This window comes from Engraulis encrasicolus, chromosome 16 (assembly GCF_034702125.1).
Source record: "Engraulis encrasicolus isolate BLACKSEA-1 chromosome 16, IST_EnEncr_1.0, whole genome shotgun sequence".
NCBI classification, from domain to species: domain Eukaryota; kingdom Metazoa; phylum Chordata; class Actinopteri; order Clupeiformes; family Engraulidae; genus Engraulis; species Engraulis encrasicolus.
Window position 1 is genome coordinate 10,597,983 of NC_085872.1, and position 21,478 is coordinate 10,619,460.

The window sequence follows — 21,478 nt, forward strand, 5'->3', positions numbered from 1 at the left end:
ATAACACACACACACACATCATCATGATCATTACTTATTTCAGACTGTCAATCACGCAAAGGTCATATGGGATCCAAAACTGAAACCTAGGGGGCTTTTTGGTGGACATTTAAATGTTAGAAGTGTTGTCAATAAGTCTGACCAGCTGATTCACTTGTCTAGTTCTAACTTGGACTTTTTATGCTTGTCTGAGACATGGTTACAACAATCAACCCCTGTCAGTGTTTTCTCCGTACCTGGATATCAGACTTTCCGCCAAGACCGAGTAGGGAGGGGAGGAAGGGTTATGATGATCTATGTTAAGTGTAAGCGCATTAAGTTTGATACAGCAGACACATTAGAACATGTTGCCATTAACATTGTATTATCTCAACAAATGTCTTTCATTTTAATTGCTTTTTATAGACCACCATCAGCAAATTATTCATTTTATAATATTCTTGCTAATATGTTAAAACAGTGTAAGCAAAACAAAGAGGTCATTCTTATGGAGGATTATAATCTAAACTGGGAGGACAAGGGGAAGAGGAAAAAACTGAACACAGATAAATACACAGATAAATTCAACCTGCAACAACTAATTAAAGGACCAACAAGAGTAACAAAGAGGTCAAGCACAATGCTGGATCTGGTCTTCTCTAACAAACCAGAAAGGATAACAAAAAGTTACAATCTACTCACTGCACTTTCTGATCACAATCTTACTTTAATAGCAAGGAAATTAACTAAAACTAGATTTCAGAGCACCCCACATCACTCAGAAATGATATCTCATATACCCAAAACAAAACGATCTGCTTATGAGAGTGAGATAAATGGTATGAACTGGGAGGATGTCTTGTCTACAGAGGACTTGAACCACGGCTGTGATCTGTTTGCAGGCTAATTAAATTCTGCTAGAGAAAAGTATACAATACAGTCCAAGAAAAAGCAGAAGAAGAGAGTAACTTTACCCTGGTTTAATGGCGCCTTGTGGCAATTGATGAAACAAAGACATTTAGCACTGAAAAAAGCCACTAAATCTAAAAGAGATTCTGATATTTTAATTTACAAAGTTTTGATAAATAAGGTGGTTAAAGAAATGCGATTAGCAAAGTCAAGTTTTTATATTCAAGCACTAAACGAGGCTAAAGGAAACAGTAAAGATATATGGAAAAATATCAATAACCTCACTGGACGAGGAGGACATAAAGTTGAAGACATTCAACTTAAATCTCAAGGTGAATTAAAGACAATGGCTCAATTACAGGTGTCTGAAATACATATTTTATCAAGTCTGTCTATGAGTTAGGCAATCATTCAAGAAAAATGACACTATGCCTGTTAGCCTACATACTAAAAGTGACTCTGGCTTCAGTTTGAATATCACTGATGAAGCACAAATTAAAAAGATTGTTGGTTCATTAACAAGTTCTAAAAGTAGAGACGCTTTTCATATGGACAGTATGCTCATAAAGAAACATCTGATCACTCTAACACTCCCAATCTCTCTATAACACAAAGTTGTTTTCCTGATAACTGGAAGCGGGCAGTTATCACTCCCATTTTCAAGTCTGGAGATCCCTGTGAACCTAACAATTATAGACCAGTAAGTATATTACCAGTACTTTCAAAGGTTGCAGAGAAGGTAGTCATAAATCAGTTAACACACCTAAACACCTGCAACACTGGTCTGAACGATATGCAATTTGGTTTCAGGAAGAACTACTCTACTGAAACAGCTGTTCTATATTTTACTGAAAAAATCAGAGTACAGCTCGAAAAAGGGGGTGTTGTAGGGGCTGTATTCTTAGATTTACACAAAGCCTTTGACACGGTCAATCACAATGTCCTTGTGCTCCAAGCTTTCTCATCTTAATCTGTCAACACAAACACTGACATGACCGTCCTCTTATCTCTCAAATAGGGTACAATGTGTCAGAGTCAAAGATGCATACTCCACTTATGCAACAAACACAATGGGTGTGCCACAAGAATATACCTTTATTTACCCAGGGGGTATTTGTTTTGCGTTTTGGGAACACTTGAATACAGACAATTTCCACATTACACAAGGACAAGACTAAAAACAAACATAAAAAGTATTCAAGTAAAAATAAAAAGTCTTGGCAGAATAGAAATAATTAAATTAAATTAAATTAAAAATTCCTATATACATTCAATATATTAAAGTTCTCACATTAACAAGGATCTGTGCTGGGACCTCTTCTTTTTAGCTTGTACATCAATGACCTGCCACAACACTGTAATGGAGTGGATGTACAGTTATATGCAGATGACACGGTCCTGTATGTGCATGATAAAAATGCTGTGATGGCAGCGGAGAAATTAACAAACGCTATGGACGGTGTGGCCCAATGGCTTGAGCAGTCTTGTCTTACTCTGAACATCAGTAAGACAAAAGGCATGTTCTTCTATAAAAACAAGGGGCAGACTCCAACAGCAAACATTAAAATTAAAAATGAATCTATTGAGAGTCACTGAATTTAAATATCTCGGTGTTACACTTGACTCAAATCTCAATTTTAAAAACCAAATACAAAATGACAAAAACAATAAAATATAACATGGCAAATTTTAGACATATCAGATCCTCACTTACCATGGATGTAGCCAAAACATTCATGCATGGTTTCATCTTTTCTCATCACCTGTTGGGGGCAGGCCAATGAATCTACCAGAAGTCCATTAGTATCACAATTTACACAAGCTTTAAAAATTCTTGACAAAAAAACACTTCACTACCACCACTGCAATATTTTGGAGAAACATAATTTATTAAGTTTTGAACATTTTAGAGAGTTTTCAAGCCTCTGTTTAGTATATAAGATTTTACATGGTCTTGCCCCACCTTGTCTTTTGCAGTTTATGTCATCACCCTGCTAGATCCATAAGATCGCACCGCATTCGGGCAGTCCTCTTTTTCCTACAAGGCCACATTAAAATGGAATGCTCTTCCAGGTAACCTGAAGAGCTGTGGCTCTTTCAAGAACTTTAAATTACAACGTATATATGCTCTTAAACAGACCCACACCTGTAACCATTGACACAAAATGATACCAATATCTTAATAATTTAATAATAATAATAATAATAATAATAATAATAATTGTATTTGTATAGCACTGAATCATACAAGGCATGTAACTCAAAGTGCTTAAAAAATGGGAAAAAACATTGTTAGAGATGGATTTAAAAGGAGAGGTATAGAGGAGAGGCAGAAATAGCAGGAAGGCAGAGGAAGAAGAGATAGAGATTGTAGAGTTATAAGGTCAACGTAGGTTAGGACCAGGATTCTTAGATGCGTAAGGTCCATAGTGGCTGGGCCTAGCATAAGTCATAAATAGTCACACAGAGATTGGGCGCTCAGATGCGGCCCCTGGTGGCATCAGGGGTGAGGAAAAACTGCCTTTCGCTTGAATCATAGTTTGTAGGGGGGGGAAAAAAAGCTCAGTGAGGTCTGAGAAAAAAAAAAACAACCTATAGTCAGGAAGAAACCTCAGGCAGAGACCAGCGGCCACCTAGGGGAGCGCCCTGCCAGGGCTAGTTGTGAGCAGTAAGGACGCTGCGGCAGCTGGGACACTATGACGCCTTGGCAGCTAGGAGTTGGCAAGGATGAAGAGGTGGGTCTTCAGCTGCTTCTTGAAGGAATCGACGGAGCTGGCTGATCGGATCTCGATGGGGAGGGCGTTCCATCTCTTGGGCGCATTGCAAACGAACACGGCGTCGTCCATCTTCTTTTGCGGGGGGGTGGGGGTCCTTAGCAGCTTGGCATCAGTGGACCTGGGAGCTCGAGCAGGGGCATAAAAAGAGAGCATGTCAGAGATATAACTAGGGGCAAGTCCATTTAATGCTTTAAATACTGTCAGCAGAATCTTAAAGTCGATTCTGTATGAGACAGGTAACCAGTGCAGGTCTGCCAAGACAGGAGTGATGTGCTCTCTCATTCTGGTTCTTGTTAGGATTCTTGCTGCAGAATTTTGAATGAGTTGCTCATAACATCTCCCCTTTCTCCAACCTGCCAATTTTTCAACTTTTTAAATATATATTTTTTCCTACTTTTTTTTTTCTCTCTCTTTTTCCTTTTTAACATTCTTTTTAACCTTTTTTTGGGACTCCCAGAGCAGGGAAGCTTTTCATTGTATATATATATGTTTCATATATATACACATGACAAATAAAATATCTTGTATCTTGTATCTTGAGTTGCAATTTGTCAATTAATTTTTTGGGGAGACCAGAGAAGAGAGCATTACAGTAGTCTAGCCTACTGGTGACAAAGGCATGAATACGTTTCTCAGCGTCTTGTCGGGGGGCCAAGTCGCGCACTTTGTTGACATTTCTAAGATGGAAAAAGCAGATTTTGTTATCTTGTTGATGTGAGGCTCAATGGGAGATGTTTTTATTTTAAAAAATAATTTTATGTTTTGTTTGGGTGGGTGCGGGTGGTTGTGTGGGTGGGGGTGGGGGGTACAGGGGACATGAGTGATTTGTTTACTCTATTGTTTTTATCTGTATTTTCATTTTGTTTTTGACTGCTGCTTTACTTTATTATTCTATTGTATACTATTTAATTTTTAATCTCAAGGACTAGGCCTACTGATGAAAACTAGCCCAAGGCTAAATCTGGTTGTGATGCATGAAATGGAAACGTTTATGTTTATTTTAATTGCTCATGGTCCTCCTAATAAACGTGTTGATGATGATGATGATGAGCATCTCTCTCAACAGTAGCCTAGGCTAGATCTAGGCCTAGTTCAAGTTGCAACCGGGAAGTGAGCATTCTAAAAGTTTTGATTTAAATCACAAGGCAACCACTGTGACGAAAAGTGTAGAACGTTCATTGGGCTTAAAACTGGAATGCACCGTGAAATCTTCTCACTTTCATTTGCAACTAACGACGATGAGGCTGCGTGACATCTTCAAACGGTATTTCCGAGGACGGGTCTCCTCAATAAGCGCGAAGAAACTCCGGAAGGAGGTGAAGAGGTTGCAGCATCAGCTGGAGGATGAGCGGCGCGACGGCGTACGTGTCTGCACCCTTGTCTGGATCGGGCTGCCTGTGTGGAGCGAGAGGGAGAGAGACCAGGTGGAGGAACAGAGGAAGAAGGTCCTGGAGGAGTGGAGAGTCAGTAGCAAGCTAAGTAAGTCATTGTCAAGAATGTCAACCATCGCCACTTTACTCACTTGCCGTGGTGATAGCGCCCAATTAGCCCACCATAAGGTCGGCCTACCTACCATACTAGTGTAGCCTAACCGGTTGGATTTTAACTCTGCGTTCATGTGTTGTAGTTGAGATGCTATAAAGATGACTCCAGACACGATTGAAGATCCATGCAAAGATTTATGATGACTGTGTAATTTAAAGACACAGTATACAGTCACCATGGGGCTTGGGTGCTGCTCTCCCACTCCTCTTCCCACAGCATACAGAGACAGGCCATTCCAAGTCAATACTTTTTACAATTAGCACATTTAACAGTAACAGTAAACATGGTGAAAAGACACAAATAAACAAATAAAAACAAACAAAAAAGAAACAAATAAAATCGCTACATTAAGAGACAAGTGCTACCAAAAACCTAGCCTGCGCTTCTCATTAATAATTAAACATGGCAGCTTAGTTTAGCAAAACTCCGCTAGCATAACGAGTGAGTTAGCTATATATAAGTTGCCAGGGTTACATTTCTATTCTTAAACACAGTATACACAAATAACGACAATTACACACACCTGTAATTTCAACACATCATAGACTGTCACCACGGGGCTTGGGGCTGCTTTCCCACTCCTGAAAAGAATAAGAAGTGTTACATAATCGCGACTAGCGTTAGCTACGCTAAGCTAAAGGATGGTCACGATGCCACCGCCTTATGTTACACCGGGTGGCGCTAACGAATCAAAATACATGAAACCAGGGGTAGGCTAATACATGGAATAGTGTTCAGGATTACAGTGATAAAAGTGATGGATGACAGAAGAGAAAGAAGATTTATGTAAGATTAGGAAAAGCATACGAACAAAAGCATACGAAACATACCACTTTCCACAGCATACAGAGACAGGGAAGAGGACATGTAAAGCATAGAAATATGAATACAAACGGAAATATTGGGGGGTAGGGGGGGACTCTAAGTACACCTTTATTTTTCTGCACTATCCTATCTGCACATGCGCACCATCTGCACGATCCGGACGTGTAGCATTGTCGTCCTTCGTTTTGCTACCTGTAAGGACCTTGAAAGTCTGTCTCTGTTTAATTCCATCTTTATTGTGAATTGTAAGTTACACTATTTGTCAAGACGCTGACAAAACGCACTTCTTGTCTGATCAATAGGCCGCGGCCATCTTTGACATACGTCCACGTTTATAACATTATGTGCTGTATAAACCACGAAAAATGCCATGTAGCCTCGGCTACCTGAATAAAGCAAATCTTACAGACTGGCTTTCAGCGAAACAACACTAAGTTAGTAGTTAGTCTCACAGATCAGCTTTTAGCGAAACGAAGGGCGTCATATTACACACTGTCACACTAGCTCCGAGAGGTTAAAGGTGCACTGTGCAGAATGGTGGTCAGAGTAAATTTAGCTTCTTACTTTTAACTTTTTACTTGGTTTCCTGTTCTTCTGACTTACTTTTCTGATCATTTAGCCTACTTGGGTCTTCCTCAAGTTGACATGCATGCATATGTGGTTTTGTTATTGGATCGGATTGGATTGGATTTAGGTATGGATTGGATTTAGGTATCGGGATCAGATCGGTGCATCCCTAATTGCAACTATGTTGAACCTGACCTGCTTAGACTATTGGGGACCCCCCATGAATATTTAGTAAGTAATAAACCAATAATTCACTAGCATGTCCAAAGTAGGCTAAGTTTCGCAGCTAAAAATATATTTCTGGAAATTCAAACTGGGAGGCAATGGAGAAGATCCCCTTTATCATATGAAAAGTGCAAATTTCCTGTCATTATGAATATACCTTACTTTGAATTTGATGGTGGTGGTAAATTTGTGGAAAAAAAAGTAGCGTGTGTGAATGAGCAGCATGGATTCTGTAAATAAAATACCAAAAATATTGCTGTACACCTTTAAGTTTTGTTCTGTGACGGCATGTTAACAGTCCATTTGTCGCTCATCTCAACTAAGCAGCCCATGTTGACAGCAAACCTCTACTACTATGTGTTGCCCTCCTCCTCCTTTTGCCTGACTCTTGATCTTTTTTTTTCCTAACAGCTGACGATGACGAGCCTAACAAGCTGAAGGACCAGCACCAGCAGCGGGAGCAGCCACAGCCACCAAAGCAGCACCAGCAGCGGGAGCAGCCACAGCCACAGCCACCAAAGCAGCAGCAGCAGCCGAAGCAGCAGCAGCCGCTACACCAGCAGGCACCGCAGGCACCGAAGCAGCAGCAGCAGCAGCCGCTACGCCAGCAGGCACCGAAGCAGCAGCAGCAGCTGAAGCAGCAGCAGCAGCAGCTACGCCAGCAGGCACCGCAGGCACCACAGCAGCTGAAACAGCAGCAGCCACAGCAGCAGCAGCCGAAGCAGCAGCAGCCGAAGCAGCAGCAGCCGCTACACCAGCAGGCATCGCAGGCACCAAAGCAGCAGCAGCTGAAGCAGCAGCAGCAGGCAGCGCAGACACCGAAGCAGCAGCAGCCGAAGCAGCAGCAGCTGAAGCAGCAGCAGCCGCTACGCCATGAGGCACCGCAGGCACCAAAGCAGCAGCAGCCACTACGCCAGCAGGCACAGCAGCAGCTGAAGCAGCAGGCAGCAGCAGGCAGCGCAGGCACCGAAGCAGCAGCAGCAGCCGCAGCAGCAGCAGCAGCCGCAGCAGCAGCAGCAGCCGCTACGCCAGCGGGAACCGCAGGCACCGAAGCAGCAGCAGCCGCTACACCAGCAGGCACCAAAGCAGCAGCAGCTGAAGCAGCAGCAGCAGCCACTACGCCAGCAGGTACCACAGGCACCAAAGCAGCAGCAGCTGAAGCAGCCGCAGCCACTACGCCAGCAGCCTCTACGCCAGCAGGCACAGCAGCAGCTGAAGCAGCAGCAGCAGGCAGCGCAGACACCGAAGCAGCAGCAGCCGAAGCAGCAGCAGCCGCTACGCCAGCAGGCACAGCAGGCACCGAAGCAGCAGCAGCCGAAGCAGCAGCAGGCACCGCAGCAGCCGAAGCAGCAGCAGCATCCACAGCAGCAGCCGAAGCAACAGCAGCCGATGCAACCGCAGTCAAACCAGCCGCTACGCCAGCTGAGGCAGCACCAGCCGAAGCAGAAGCAGCCACAGCAGCCACAGCAGCCTCAGCCTCAGCCTCAGCAGCAGTGGCTGCAGGAGTGGCAATGTCAGTGGCAGCAGCAGCAGCAGCAGCAACAGCAGCAGTGGCACCAGCATTGGCAGCGCCAGTGGTACCAGTGGCAGCAGCAGCAGCAGCAGCAGTCCTCCAAGCTAAGCCAGCTGAAGCAGCAGCAGCAGCAGCCAAAGCAGCAGCAGCAGCAGCCACTACAGCAGCCAAAGCAGCAGCAGCAGCCAAACCAGCCGAAGCAGGAACAGCCACAGCAGCCGCTATGCCAGCCTCAGCAGCAGCTGCAGCAGCAGCCACTACACCAGCCTCAGCAGCAGCAGCGGCAGCGTCAGTGGCAGCAGCAGTGGCACCAGCATTGGCAGCGCCAGTGGTACCAGTGGCAGCCAAAACAGCAGCAGACACAACAGTCACAGCAGCCGAAGCAGCAGCAGCAGCCGCTACGCCAGCAGGCACCGCAGCCACCAAAGCAGCAGCAGCCGCTACGCCAGCAGTCACCGCAGCCACCAAAGCAGCAGCAGCCGCTACGCCAGCAGTCACCGCAGGCACCGAAGCAGCAGCAGCAGCCGCTACGCCAGCAGGCATCGCAGGCACCGCAGCAGCCGAAGCAGCAGCAGCCACAGCAGCAGCCAAAGCAACAGCAGTCAAACCAGCCGCCACGCCAGCTGAGGCAGCACCAGCCTCAGCAGCAGCAGCCACAGCAGCAGCAGCAGCAGCAGTGGCTGCAGGAGTGGCAGCGCCAGTGGCAGCAGCAGCAGCAGCAACAGCAGCAGTGGCACCAGCATTGGCAGCGCCAGTGGTACCAGTGGCAGCAGCAGCAGCCACAGCAGCCACTACAGCAGCAGCAGCCACAGCAGCCACTACAGCAGCAGCCGCAATGCCAGCAGCAGCAGCAGTCCTCCAGGCCCGAGGAGCAGCAGCAGCAGCCATTACAGCAGCAGCCGCAATGCCAGCAGCAGCAGCAGTCCTCCAGGCCCGAGGAGCAGCAGCAGCAGCAGCCACAGTACAGCAGCAGCAGCCGCAATGCCAGCAGCAGCAGCAGTCCTCCAGGCCCGAGGAGCAGCAGCAGCAGCAGCCACAGCAGCCACTACAGCAGCAGCAGCCGCAATGCCAGCAGCAGCAGCAGTCCTCCAGGCCGGAGGAGCAGCAGCAGCAGCCACAGCAGCCACTACAGCAGCAGCCGCAATGCCAGCAGCAGCAGCAGTCCTCCAGGCCCGAGGAGCAGCAGCAGCAGCAGCAGCAGCCACAGCAGCCACTACAGCAGCAGCAGCCGCAATGCCAGCAGCAGCAGTCCTCCAGGCCGGAGGAGCAGCAGCAGCAGCCACTACAGCAGCAGCCGCAATGCCAGCAGCAGCAGCAGTCCTCCAGGCCCGAGGAGCAGCAGCAGCAGCAGTCCTCCAGGCCCGAGGAGCAGCAGCAGCAGCAGCCACAGCAGCCACTACAGCAGCAGCCGCAATGCCAGCAGCAGCAGCAGTCCTCCAGGCCCGAGGAGCAGCAGCAGCAGCAGCCACAGCAGCCACTACAGCAGCAGCCGCAATGCCAGCAGCAGCAGCAGCCCTCCAGGCCTCAGCAGCAGCAGCCACAGCAGCAGCAGCAGCAGCAGCAGTGGCTGCAGGAGTGGCAGCGCCAGTGGCAGCAGCAGCAGCAGCAACAGCAGCAGTGGCACCAGCATTGGCAGCGCCAGTGGTACCAGTGGCAGCAGCAGCAGCCACAGCAGCCACTACAGCAGCAGCAGCCGCAATGCCAGCAGCAGCAGCAGTCCTCCAGGCCGGAGGAGCAGCAGCAGCAGCCACAGCAGCCACTACAGCAGCAGCCGCAATGCCAGCAGCAGCAGCAGTCCTCCAGGCCCGAGGAGCAGCAGCAGCAGCAGCCACAGCAGCCACTACAGCAGCAGCAGCCGCAATGCCAGCAGCAGCAGCAGTCCTCCAGGCCGGAGGAGCAGCAGCAGCAGCCACAGCAGCCACTACAGCAGCAGCCGCAATGCCAGCAGCAGCAGCAGTCCTCCAGGCCCGAGGAGCAGCAGCAGCCACAGCAGGCACTACAGCAGCAGCAGCCGCAATGCCAGCAGCAGCAGCAGTCCTCCAGGCCCGAGGAGCAGCAGCAGCAGCCACAGCAGCCACTACAGCAGCAGCCGCAATGCCAGCAGCAGCAGCAGTCCTCCAGGCCCGAGGAGCAGCAGCAGCAGCAGCCACAGCAGCCACTACAGCAGCAGCAGCCGCAATGCCAGCAGCAGCAGCAGTCCTCCAGGCCGGAGGAGCAGCAGCAGCAGCCACAGCAGCCACTACAGCAGCAGCCGCAATGCCAGCAGCAGCAGCAGTCCTCCAGGCCCGAGGAGCAGCAGCAGCAGCAGCCACAGCAGCCACTACAGCAGCAGCAGCCGCAATGCCAGCAGCAGCAGCAGTCCTCCAGGCCCGAGGAGCAGCAGCAGCAGCCACTACAGCAGCCACTACAGCAGCAGCCGCAATGCCAGCAGCAGCAGCAGTCCTCCAGGCCCGAGGAGCAGCAGCAGCAGCCACAGCAGCCACTACAGCAGCAGCAGCCGCAATGCCAGCAGCAGCAGCAGTCCTCCAGGCCCGAGGAGCAGCAGCAGCAGCAGCAGCCACTACAGCAGCAGCAGCAGTCCTCCAGGCCCGAGGAGCAGCAGCAGCAGCAGCCACAGCAGCCACTACAGCAGCAGCAGCCGCAATGCCAGCAGCAGCAGCAGTCCTCCAGGCCGGAGGAGCAGCAGCAGCAGCCACAGCAGCCACTACAGCAGCAGCCGCAATGCCAGCAGCAGCAGCAGTCCTCCAGGCCCGAGGAGCAGCAGCAGCAGCAGCAGCCACAGCAGCCACTACAGCAGCAGCAGCCGCAATGCCAGCAGCAGCAGCAGTCCTCCAGGCCGGAGGAGCAGCAGCAGCAGCCACAGCAGCCACTACAGCAGCAGCCGCAATGCCAGCAGCAGCAGCAGTCCTCCAGGCCCGAGGAGCAGCAGCAGCAGCAGTCCTCCAGGCCCGAGGAGCAGCAGCAGCAGCAGCAGCCACAGCAGCCACTACAGCAGCAGCCGCAATGCCAGCAGCAGCAGCAGTCCTCCAGGCCTGAGGAGCAGCAGCAGCAGCAGCCACAGCAGCCACTACAGCAGCAGCCGCAATGCCAGCAGCAGCAGCAGCCCTCCAGGCCTCAGCAGCAGCAGCCGCAGCAGCAGCAGTGGCTGCAGGAGTGGCAGCGCCAGTGGCAGCAGCAGCAGCAGCAACAGCAGCAGTGGCACCAGCATTGGCAGCGCCAGTGGTACCAGTGGCAGCAGCAGCAGCCACAGCAGCCACTACAGCAGCAGCAGCCGCAATGCCAGCAGCAGCAGCAGTCCTCCAGGCCGGAGGAGCAGCAGCAGCAGCCACAGCAGCCACTACAGCAGCAGCCGCAATGCCAGCAGCAGCAGCAGTCCTCCAGGCCCGAGGAGCAGCAGCAGCAGCAGCCACAGCAGCCACAACAGCAGCAGCAGCCGCAATGCCAGCAGCAGCAGCAGTCCTCCAGGCCCGAGGAGCAGCAGCAGCAGCAGCCACAGCAGCCACTACAGCAGCAGCCGCAATGCCAGCAGCAGCAGCAGTCCTCCAGGCCCGAGGAGCAGCAGCAGCAGCAGCCACAGCAGCCACTACAGCAGCAGCAGCCGCAATGCCAGCAGCAGCAGCAGTCCTCCAGGCTGGAGGAGCAGCAGCAGCAGCCACAGCAGCCACTACAGCAGCAGCCGCAATGCCAGCAGCAGCAGCAGTCCTCCAGGCCCGAGGAGCAGCAGCAGCAACAGTCCTCCAGGCCTGAGGAGCAGCAGCAGCAGCCACAGCAGCCACTACAGCAGCAGCCGCAATGCCAGCAGCAGCAGCAGTCCTCCAGGCCCGAGGAGCAGCAGCAGCAGCAGCCACAGCAGCCACTACAGCAGCAGCCGCAATGCCAGCAGCAGCAGCAGCCCTCCAGGCCTCAGCAGCAGCAGCCACAGCAGCAGCAGCAGCAGCAGCAGTGGCTGCAGGAGTGGCAGCGCCAGTGGCAGCAGCAGCAGCAGCAACAGCAGCAGTGGCACCAGCATTGGCAGCGCCAGTGGTACCAGTGGCAGCAGCCAGCAGGCACTACAGCAGCAGCAGCCGCAATGCCAGCAGCAGCAGCAGTCCTCCAGGCCCGAGGAGCAGCAGCAGCAGCCACAGCAGGCACTACAGCAGCAGCCGCAATGCCAGCAGCAGCAGAAGTCCTCCAGGCCCGAGGAGCAGCAGCAGCAGCAGCCACAGCAGCCACAACAGCAGCAGCAGCCGCAATACCACCAGCAGCAGCAGTCCTCCAGGCTGGAGGAGCAGCAGCAGCAGCCACAGCAGCCACTACAGCAGCAGCCGCAATGCCAGCAGCAGCAGCAGTCCTCCAGGCCCGAGGAGCAGCAGCAGCAGCAGCCACAGCAGCCACTACAGCAGCAGCAGCCGCAATGCCAGCAGCAGCAGCAGTCCTCCAGGCCGGAGGAGCAGCAGCAGCAGCCACAGCAGCCACTACAGCAGCAGCCGCAATGCCAGCAGCAGCAGCAGTCCTCCAGGCCCGAGGAGCAGCAGCAGCAGCAGCCACTACAGCAGCAGCAGCCGCAATGCCAGCAGCAGCAGCAGTCCTCCAGGCCTGAGGAGCAGCAGCAGCAGCCACAGCAGCCACTACAGCAGCAGCCGCAATGCCAGCAGCAGCAGCAGTCCTCCAGGCCGGAGGAGCAGCAGCAGCAGCTACAGCAGCCACTACAGCAGCAGCAGCCGCAATGCCAGCAGCAGCAGCAGTCCTCCAGGCCGGAGGAGCAGCAGCAGCAGCCACAGCAGCCACTACAGCAGCAGCCGCAATGCCAGCAGCAGCAGCAGTCCTCCAGGCCCGAGGAGCAGCAGCAGCAGCAGCCACAGCAGCCACTACAGCAGCAGCAGCCGCAATGCCAGCAGCAGCAGCAGTCCTCCAGGCCTGAGGAGCAGCAGCAGCAGCCACAGCAGCCACTACAGCAGCAGCCGCAATGCCAGCAGCAGCAGCAGTCCTCCAGGCCCGAGGAGCAGCAGCAGCAGCAGCCACAGCAGCCACTACAGCAGCAGCAGCCGCAATGCCAGCAGCAGCAGCAGTCCTCCAGGCCGGAGGAGCAGCAGCAGCAGCCACAGCAGCCACTACAGCAGCAGCCGCAATGCCAGCAGCAGCAGCAGTCCTCCAGGCCCGAGGAGCAGCAGCAGCAGCAGCAGCCACAGCAGGCACTACAGCAGCAGCAGCCGCAATGCCAGCAGCAGCAGCAGTCCTCCAGGCCGGAGGAGCAGCAGCAGCAGCCACAGCAGCCACTACAGCAGCAGCCGCAATGCCAGCAGCAGCAGCAGTCCTCCAGGCCCGAGGAGCAGCAGCAGCAGCAGTCCTCCAGGCCCGAGGAGCAGCAGCAGCAGCAGCCACAGCAGCCACTACAGCAGCAGCCGCAATGCCAGCAGCAGCAGCAGCCCTCCAGGCCGGAGGAGCCTTGCAGAGCCCATGGCATCGCCAACCCCAGAGGCAGCGGCAGCAGGAGACCCTACAGCCTGAGTCCTGTCCTAAGAGCGGCCGCCCAGGCCGCAAAGAGCTGCCACGTCAATGGCAGCGTAGCCCCAAGGAGGATCCTGAGGCAGTGATGGACATGGGGCTGGGTCATCAGGGACACAGATGTGTGTGTGTGTGTGTGTGTGTGTGTGTGTGTGTGTGTGTGTGTGTGTGTGTGTGTGTGTGTGTGTGTGTGTGTGTTAGTGACCAGGGATAAGGAGAGTGGTGGGTATGAGTGGACACACTGGACAGCTGAGAGAGAACTAGTGTGTGTGTGTGTGTGTGTGTGTGTGTGTGTGTGTGTGTGTGTGTGTGTGTGTGTGACAGAGACCAGGGGGATGGGGGTGTGGGGGCATGAGTGGACACAATGGACAGCAGAGAGAAAGAAAGTGTGTTTGCGTGTGTGTGTGTGTGTGTGTGTGTGTGTGTGTGTGTGTGTGTGTGTGTGTGTGTGTGTGTGTGTGTGTGTGTGTGACAGAGACCAGGGGGATGGGGGTGTGGGGGCATGAGTGGACACAATGGACAGCAGAGAGAAAGAAAGTGTGTTTGCGTGTGTGTGTGTGTGTGTGTGTGTGTGTGTGTGTGTGTGTGTGTGTGTGTGTGTGTGTGTGTGTGTGTGTGTGTGTGTGTGTGTGAGAGAGACCAGGGATAAGGGGTGTGGGGGTATGAGTGGACACAATGGACAGCTGAGAGACAGAAAGAGTGTGCATGTGTGTGTGTGGGGTGGGGGGGATTGGAAATTATATATACATGTAGCCGTGGCAAAAATTGAGAGACCACTTCGAAATGTTCTGGGTTTTTTTTTTTTTTTTTCATTTTGTTATGGATAGGTATGGGTTTGAGTAAAACAAACTTTGTAATTTCAGTCTATAAACTACTGACAACATTTCCTCCGAATTTTCGAAAGAAAATATTGTCATTTAGCTCATTTACTTGCAGAAAATCTCAATATGGTCAAAATAATAATATAACACATAAGATGCAATGTTTCCATATTCCAAAAAAGGCAAAGAGAACAACATGATATTAACGGTAAAACAACATAATAGTAATGTATTAACTTAGGAAGAATTCAGAAATCAATATTTGGTGGAATAAGCCAGATTTATAGTCACAGCTTTCATGCGTTTTGGTATGCGTTCCGTAACTCCTTCACATTGTTCTTGGATTTTTTTTTCCAGGCCTGGTGCAAGAATTCAAGTTGCTGAGCTTGGGTTGATGGCTTGTGACCATCCAGCTTCCTCTTGATCACATTCCAGAGGCTTTCAAGGGGGTTCGGGCCTGGAATTTGGGCTGACCACGTCAGGGTACTGATCTAGTTGTCCTCCATCCACAGCTTGATTGGCAAGCTGAGTGGCTGGAGCATTATCCTTCTCTAAAAAAAAAACTGTCCTCAGCATTCAGAGGTGTTGTCAGAACAGAAGGAATCATATTTTGGCCCAAGGTAACTTTGTATGTGACTTCAGTGACACATCATTTGCAACGATGAATTTGACCGATTTCAGCCTTGCTGAGGCACCCTCAGATAATCACCTATTCTCTGCCAAATTTCACTGCAGGTGCGAGTTACTGTGGTTCATAGACCTCTCCAGGTCTCTAGCTAACCATTAGATGACCAGGTGTTGGATTAGATGTGAAACTTGGCCAAGGATAGGAGATTATCCGAGGGAGCTTCAGCAAGGCTGAAATCTGTCAGATTCATCTTTGCAAGCGTGCTGTCTCTGAAACCACATACAAAGTTATCTTGGGCCAAAAATTGTTTCCTAATGTTCTGACAACACTCCCGAACGCTGAGACAAGTTTTTTTTAGAGAAGGACAATGCTGCAGTCTCTCAGCTTGGCCAATCAAGGTGTGGATGGAGGACCACCAGATCGATACCCTGACATGGTCAGCCCAAACTCCAGGCCCAAACCCCCTTGAAAACCTCTGGAATGTGATCAAGACAAAGCTGGATGGCCACAAGCCATCAACCCAAGCTGAGCAACTTGAATTCTTGCACCAGGCCTGGAATAAAGTCATCCAAGAACAATGTGAAGGAATAATGGATCACATGCCAGAACGCATGAAAGCTGTGACTACAAATCGGGCTTATTCCACCAAATATTGATTTCTGAATTCTTCCTAAGTTAATACGTAACTATTATGTTGTTTTAAACTTAATATCTTTTTTTTTGTTGCCTTTTTTGAGATTTGGAAATATTGCATCTTATGTGTTATTTTGACCATTTTGAGATGTTCTGTAAATACAGGTCCTTCTCCAAAAAATAGCATATTGTGATGAAGTTCATTCTTTTCCATAATGTACTGATAAAAATTAAACTTTCATATATTTTAGATTCATTACATTAATTTACCGATTCATTAACCAAAATATTTTAAGGTCTTGTATTGTTTTAATACTGATGATTTTGGCATGCAGCTCATGAAAACCCAAAATTCCTATCTCAAAAAAATTGCATATCATGAAAAGGTTCTGTAAACGAATTATTAACCTAATAATCTCAATCAACAAATGAACTCTAAACACCTGCAAAAGATTTGTGAAGCTTTTAAAAACTCCAGCCTGGCTCATTACTCAAAACCACAATCATGGGTAAGACTGCCAACCTGACTGCGTTTGACATTGAAGTCAATGGCAGTGGCATTGCATGAGAGTCATGGAAGCCCAGATATCCTTGATGCTTTGCTGTCAGCTGTTTTTTGTGTTTTTGATCTGGTGACCCACGCTTCCCTCTTCATTATACCCCATAGATTTCCATACCACATTTTGGTGTTATGGGCATTCTAGTTTGCCAGAAATCTCCAGACATAACCTTCCATTCATTTTTTTCAACTGGGTTTTTATTTCTGGTGAGTTGAAATGCTCATAACCACCAAATCACCTAAACATGGCATGGAAATCTACAGGGTATATTGAAAAGTGAAGTGTGGGTCAGCAGACCAAAAAAACCGAAACAAAAAACAGCTGACAGCAAAGCATCAAGGATATCTGGGCTTCCATGACTCTCATGCAATGCCACTGCCATTGACTTCAATGTTAAACGCAGTCAGGTCCGCAGTCTTACCCATGATTGTGGTTTGGAGTAATGAACCAGGCTGGAGTTTTTAAAAGCTTCAGGAATATTTTGCAGGTGTTTAGAGTTCATTTGCTGATTCAGATTATTAGGTTAATAGCTCATGTACAGAACCTTTTCATGATATGCTACATTTTTGAGATGGGAATTTTGGGTTTTCATGAGCTGTATGCCAAAATCATCCATATTAAAACAATACAAGACCTAGAATATTTCGGGTGGTGTGTAATGAATCTAAAATATATGAAAGTTTAATTTTTATTATTACATTATGGAAAATAATGAACTTTATCACATTATGCTATTTTTTGAGAAGGACCTGTAAATTATCCAAATGACAATAATTTCTTTCGAAATTTGGAGGAAATGTTGTTGGTAGTTTATAGAATGAAATGACAAAGTTTGTTTTACTCAAACCCATATCTATCAATAACAAAATAAACATTTAAAAAAACGAAACATTTCGAAGTGGTCTCTCAATTTTTGCCGCGGCTGTATTTAAAAATAAAAATTTAAATTCCAAATGCATTTTTTGTTGTCAAGGAGATTTTTTTCCTCTTGGGTGGATGGGAAATATCATTCATAGAATGAAATGCAACCATGAAATAATACTTTTAACATTAAATAAAAGGTGAACACATTCAAGGTTTTAATCATGAAAATCATTACACTTTAGACTTGCAATGCAATAAAATGTTACAATCAATAATGACAGATATTACAGTACAGAAACACTACAAACGGGCATTTTTTTGTAAATTAACATTTCCTGATAAGAGGGGCAACACTACAAGGCCACTCTACATGAATCCAATGAAGACGATATATAAATGAGTTTCGTTGCAAAATTGTGTAGGCCTATCCACCATTTTCGGTAGGCATTGAGAACAAAATAACACATTGAGCTGCATGAATGCTCCGTTTTTTTCATAGGCTATTAAAACGTGTGAAGCTGAAGGAGAAACATTAGACACTCATCATTTCTGCCCATTTGCATGCTTGGTTTCCAAAGGCTTCCAAATCTGTTCTTCCCTGCTGCATGTTTTTGCACTAGACTACACTATATCAGACATGTATTTGTTATTATATAATAATAATAATAATATAATAATTGTATTTGTATAGCACTGTGTCATACAAGGCATGTAACTCAGAGTGCTTAACAAATGGGAAAAAACATCATTGTTAGAGATGGATTCAAAAGGAGAGGTATTAGGAGAGGCAGAAATAGCAGGAAGGCAGAGGAAGAAGAGATAGACAGAGATTGTAGTCATAAGGTCAACGTAGGTTAGGACTAGGATTCTTAGATGCGTAAGGTCCATAGTGGCTGGGCCTATCATAAGTCATAGATAGTCACACAGAGATTGGGCGCTCAGGTGCGGCCCCTGGTGGCATCAGGGGTGAGGAAAAACTCCCTTTCGCTTGAATCATAGTTTGTAGGGGGAAAAAAAGCTCAGTGAGGTCTGAGAAAAAAAACCCTATAGTCAGGAAGAAACCTCAGGCAGAGACCAGCGGCCACCAAGGGTAGCCCCCTGCCAGGGCTGGTTGTGAGCAGTAAGGGCGCTGCGGCAGCTGGGACACTATGACGCCTTGGCAGCTAGGAGTTGGCAAGGATGAAGAGGTGGGTCTTCAGCTGCTTCTTGAAGGAGTCGACAGAGCTGGCTGATCGGATCTCGATGGGGAGGGCGTTCCATCTCTTGGGTGCATAGCAAACAAACGCGGCGTCGCCGATATTCTTTTGCGGGGGGGTGGGGGTCCTTAGCAGCTTGGCATCAGTGGACCTGAGAGCTCGAGCAGGGGCATAAAAAGAGAGCATGTCAGAGATATAACTAGGGGCAAGTCCATTTAATGCTTTAAATATTGTGAGCAGAATCTTAAAGTCGATTCTGTATGGGACAGGTAACCAGTGCAGGTCTGCCAAGACAGGAGTGATGTGCTCTCTCATTCTGGTTCTTGTTAGGATTCTTGCCGCAGAATTTTTAATGAGTTGCAATTTGTCAATTAATTTTTTTGGGAGACCAGAGAAGAGAGCATTACAGTAGTCTAGCCTACTGGTGACAAAGGCATGAATAAGTTTCTCAGCGTCTTGTCGGGGGGCCAAGCCGCACACTTTGTTATGTGTTATTACATTATAGCAATGTAATAGCAATGGCAATATTAGACACAATGTACGCACACACACACACACACACACACACACACACTCCATGTATGGTGGTCTCATTTTTTTAGCCTAAAATCGTCTTGAAAAAATATTAAATTGGGTAAGCAAAAATGTACAGATACCCTTGTCATCAGAAACGACCCTCAGAACTGTGATAGTCAATTGATTAAATGACAAATGTGGGGGTAGGGGGAGTAAATCTCTATTCAGACACAAAAAAGGCAAATTGGTTATCAAGTATTGAAAATCTGAAATCTCAGACCTTTTTTTGGTCAATGCTCCTGATAAGCCCACTGACATCCACCTTGCGAAATGATGTTACTGGTCCAGCCCGCTTGAGATCAAATTGACTTTTTAAAAAAATAAAAAAAAAATTACTTGACCTTTATTTATCTAGGAAAGTCCCATTGAGGTATGAAACCTCTTGTTAAAGAGAGTCCAGGCCTGTGCCCCCTGAACTGAAGTAAGTTTAGACACCCTGCCCTACAGCCTATGCATCTCTATGGAGACCCAAGCTGCTCGTGGCAGAGCCGTTGTTAGAGTGGTTGTACACACTGCCACCTGCTGGGCCAATGTGGCTCTGCATCCACAGGCCAAATGGGAGAGATCGCAGAGTACTTTTATTGATACCGAAGGAAATTAAGGTTAGAGTACAGTACAGTACTTTCCATAAATTTAATTAAATAGTAGTGTACTACATTTTAAAAAGAACTCTGCTATAGCCTAGCTCTCCGTTTTGCCTGTGGGAAGGATTAATCTAAAACACAAGGCTCATCACATCTGTACAAACATCAAATGACTAGTCAGTCAGTCACCACAAGGGCACAGACGAGGTACTCTCTGGGATTTGAATAACCTGTGAACTTTAATTACAGTCGCTCCTACTAGTGACCTTATTGAAAACTACTTTCATTGCAGTCAATAGTGACCATTTTAAAAACAAGAGAAGGTAGACACTCTTTCAAATGATTTAAAAACCTATTTATTGCAATGAGACACCTCGTTACAAAGTCGGACCAACAGTATTGAACACACACAAGCTGAAACACACAGCTCTCACAATTCTCTACTCAATTTTACCTTCGGCTCTATTTTGTGTGTGTGTGTGTGTGTGTGTGTGTGTGTGTGTGTGTGTGTGTGTGTGTGTGTGTGTGTGTGTGTGTGTGTGTGTGTGTGTGTGTGTGTGTGTGTGTGTGTTAGATGTGTAGACACATCAGGTCTGTCCACTTCATCTCGTGTGTGTGTGCGTGTGTGTGTGTGATCTCTTGTTCTTTGACCGACTCCGTGGATCCCCCATTATCCTGTTCAGCCTCTGGCAGCTCGCTCTGAAACACACACACACACACACACACACACACACACACACACACACACACACACACACACACACACACACACACACACACACACACACAGCTCTATTAGAGAAGATCACGTGGAGCAATATACTGTTGTGACAGTGGGAGTTCCCTGTTGTACATCTGTGGATGAGTTTGTTCTGTCCTCATCTGCACTAATACTCCATAGAGTGCTGCTCTATTAGTGTTATTAGGAAGTTAGGCGACCCCCCCCCCCCCTCACTCCCTAAATCCGAACACATCATGTGTGCATTAACGTGTTTGGCAGCATGTATGAGAACTAATTGATGGATGCGTGTTGAAGGACGCCGCTTTACCTCACCCAACGTAGCATCCTGGCTTCCTCCGTCCATTCCAGAGAGGGCCAGCGCAGATGTTTTTTCTCCTTTCCTCTGGGGCTCTCCTCACACTTTCAAAGACAGGGTAAAAACCCCGGTGCACCTTCGGAACTCTGACAAAGTCCACTGTAGGCCTACCTTGTGCTTATTCCAGAAAGAGTTCACAGCCGATGGTATCCAAAACCTGGCAATGCTCATGGGCAACTCGCGTTAGCGTCATTGACCTATGACCTTGAAAGGTCTCGCCCCCTTGACCCCCCACATGAGACCTCTTATAGGAGCCACAGGCCTTGAGGTCAAGCGGTGCCCCCATGTGGAATGAAAGTGTTATGTCTTGTGTGCGCTACACCATCAGTAGGATTACTGTTTCAGTAGGATTACTGCTCCCAGACATACTGTGTAGGTGAATTCACAGTGAATAACAGGCCGTGAATTATGAACGCACTAAGAATAACATGGGCAGCTGTGGCCTAATGGTTAGGGAAGTGGTCTTAATGCCACAGGGTGACAATGATCTGAAAAAAAGAGAGAAAAGAAACCTTTGGTGTTGATTAGATTTTAATGAAGGACTACGCCTTCTAAACGAGGCAGCTCTGACTGTTTTTACCAAATGCAGTTGCACTCGCCCAAGGCCTGATTATGAGAATGACTTCAGGTGAGAAGTGGAACAGTTTGGGAAATGTGATTGGTGCACAGGGTTGGGAGTTTGGTCCATAAGGAGT

General features: G+C 48.6%; 1 pseudogene; it reads left to right on the forward strand.

Moving 5' to 3' along the window:
• The first annotated feature begins 4,518 nt into the window (after positions 1 to 4,518).
• On the forward strand, positions 4,519 to 14,006 carry LOC134465120 (trichohyalin-like; annotated as a pseudogene).
• The last annotated feature ends 7,472 nt before the right edge of the window (positions 14,007 to 21,478 follow it).